The sequence below is a fragment of the Solanum tuberosum genome, unplaced genomic scaffold (assembly GCF_000226075.1).
Source record: "Solanum tuberosum cultivar DM 1-3 516 R44 unplaced genomic scaffold, SolTub_3.0 scf00526, whole genome shotgun sequence".
Taxonomy (NCBI): Eukaryota; Viridiplantae; Streptophyta; class Magnoliopsida; order Solanales; family Solanaceae; genus Solanum; species Solanum tuberosum.
This window is the reverse complement of record NW_006239442.1, coordinates 345,640-349,289: the sequence shown is the minus strand read 5'-3', so window position 1 is coordinate 349,289 and position 3,650 is coordinate 345,640.

Below are 3,650 nucleotides of genomic sequence, written 5' to 3'. Positions count from 1 at the left end.
AATGAGATTTCAAAACTAACAACACTCATATTACTATGTGTCTAGTCTAGACCCAAAAGCTCACCCAAATATGTAACAAGCTCTTAATATTTTTCAAATTTCAATGCTAAGGTCAAGTCTTAATTCCTCCAATTATTATAAATTTAAAGGTATTCAAGTAATATAATACCCCAAATATTTAATTACTTATCTAAATATATTAAAACTAGAATAATAATGTAACCATAACAAGAAAATTAAAGCACGAAATAAAAATCCAATTTACCATCAAGTAACCAGACAGTGACGTGAATTTGGGAAAACAAAGTAACCACGTATCTTATACTCCTAAAGACTATCTAATAATTTGTTAATTGTTACCCTTAATCATTGTGCCATCACTATTACCATGATTGTAAGTCGAACTTGTGGCTGTGCAAATTCTCAAGTGAAATTTTACTATTTCTACACAAATAATATTAAGAAAGTGCACTACCTACTACAGCTATCCACATTTAACCAATCAAAACTATTTAACTTTCTCACTTTTAGTCCCATGAAATTGTTCCACCTACGCTGTCTAGGAGAATTTACAAGTTCCAACTCCAATCTCTTTCAGCTAACGCACATAACCACAAACATATAATTAAGGCATGAATTAAGTTATCCCAATCCAATAATAAAACTTTAGCAAACAAAGATTCTTACCTAAAGGAAGAGAACTCACTGCTCACGCTCTCTTCTGGTCGTTTATGATTAACGCCGCACGACTATGCGGTTTCCACAAATACTATAAACCTAGTTTACTTTTACACATAGACCAAGTAATATAAGACCTTAAATAAATAATTAAAATTTCCCCATTAATTGTATAACTATAATTAACTAATAGTCCAAAATACCCCTTATAAAATTTTCGGGAATAGTCAAATAATTCTAGTACTCAAAATGATCAAATGGGTCATTACAACAGGGTCTTCCAGAAGTTTTTCAATATACGAATTTAACCCTCCAACGATAATTGGAACACATTGAGTCTTCAAAGAAAATTCTAAATAGACAATAGAATTCAGACAGAAATTTTCGGCTGTGAAGTTGGAATCTGGCTCAATTTCACCTAAAAATTTGTGAAACTAAATAACTGTCAATTAATATTCACATTAAAATAAAGGAATCACAAAAGAATGTCTTTTTCAAGTATGTATACCTAGCAAATAGTTTCGTACACCTTGTTTCTCAGCGTGTGTGATCTTTTTGGTCACGATTTCAAGTCCCTTAAATACTTGCATTTTGTCCGAGTTGATTATTTCTCCTCGAAACTGGGTGGCAAGGTCAACAGAGAGACGAGATTTTCCCGTTCCTGTTGCTCCCATTATGAACACCACTTTCTTCTTGTTGTTGTTGTTGATGAAAGTATTCATTTTAGCTACACATAAAATAAAATTATAATAATAATTAGTTTAAAATAGTAAATAATCTCATGAAAACCACACATGCATACACTCATACACTAAAAAATCTTATAAATATCAAGTTAATAAGTAGAAAACCTTGCTTGAGTATGTAATAAACTATGTAAAAATAATATATTTTTCTTGATGGTGGTTATGAAAGAGATTGCATTGAGCATTTATAGTAAGATGTATTTGTGGACTTATTAATTATCATACCATATTCAAAAATATTGATATCTTTTAAGATAAGATCAATAACTTTTGAAAAATGTATAGATATGTCAACTGGAATTTTGGTAAAGACAAGTAAATAATTTTAGGATAATGTTATCAAATGTACATTGTTTGGAGATCGCATATAACTGGACATTTATATTATTAATGTAATTATGGACTTATGAATTGGTATATACCAAATTTAGAAAAAAATCATATCTTTTAGGTTAAGAATAATTCTTGAAAAAAACCAACAAATACGTCACCTTGAATTAGGGTGATTAGGTTTAAATAATTTTAGGATGAAGTTTCTCGATACATAGTGTTATGAGATCACATACAAGATTGACGAAAATATGGATTTCGAAAGGATTGTACAAAAAACTCAATAATATTTCTCAACGAATACATTCAAGTGATAATGTGTCAATTCATACACTATTTAACAACACGTCATACGTGCTAAATCTAATTAAATTAGAAGGGAAGGAACAATTATCGATAACTATTTCAATTACAATTATTTATATTTACTTGTGCAACATGTAATAATAGATAAATGTTTTATTGAATGAAGCTTCCATCATCGTGATTGAATTAGGTAGAATATATTTCCTTAAATGATCCCTACCAATAGATTGCAAATTTATTATTTTCTCTTCTTTGTCTATGTAACAATTTTAAATTTGGAGTTAAGAATTTTATTCTTTAAGGTTAGAATCTTCCCAAACATTTATAGTCATTTATTTTTTCACTCTATTACCTTGACATTAAGAATAATCTCATGTAATTGTATAAGTACGTATTTATATTAATATATATTAAATATCAAAGACTTGGACTTGGCGCTTGGGCTTGGATCGGACCTTAAAATAAATATTTTTTATAAAGTTTAAATATTTGCTCTACAAATAACAAAGTTTTTACAGACAAGAATAGTGTATATATATATATGTAGTTCGATAGAAACTGTACAAAATAGGTCAAAAATTAAAGTGACCAAGAGACAAAATAACAAAAGATAGAGATAATGATAGTTTATTTACACTCAATACTAATATTGTGATCATCATTTTTCAGAAAGCTTTTCACAATATCTAGGCATGATTGCAAAACAGTATTCCTCCATGCTTCATCAAAATCTTCTTTTCTATCTTCTTTGAAAACGTCAGTGGCAATAATATGATACACCGGCCACATTTTCTCATTTATTAATTGTTGAATCTGGTCAAGTTAGTTACAAATTTATAAACCAGTATTACGCTTGATACTTGAAATTGCAGCTTGAAGAATCATCTTCTTTGATTCATCAACTCTGTCTATATTTTTTTCTTCCTTTAAATATTTGGCCATTTCAGGGACACCAATGGACCGTCGGATTCCTTTAGTGTAATCTGCATCTGGAATGAAAATTTGCCACACCTCAACCACCTGCCCAACATGCAACATAAATTTAAGATTAGTTTTATTTAGGTGAACAAATATTTGCAAACCAAAAGTATTATTAAGAAAACTATATAAGAAAATTTTTAGTTAGAGTCATTATTATATTTTGATTCATATATAAAATAACTACAAAAACTACCTGCATTGACCATTTCATCAACCCTCGTATCAACTCTACGGTTCAAGACTGATTGCTCTACATCAATCCAAATAAAGCAACTGTCATAATTATATTTGAACATGAACACAGGGTCTTCCACAAGTTTTTCAATATACAAATTTGACTCTCCAACAATAATTGGAACTCATTGAGTCTTCAAAAAAATTTCTATGTAGACAATGGATTTCAGACAGAAATCTTCGGCCGTGAAGTTGGAATCAGGCTCAATTTCACCTAAAAATTTATGAAACAAAATAACTGTCAATTAATATTCACATTAAAATAAAGGAATCACAAAAGAATGTTTCTGTCACGACCTAAAAATAGATGTGATGGCACTCGTCTTAACCCACTAAGACAAGTCAGCCTAAAACTCAACCATTACAAGAAAATGC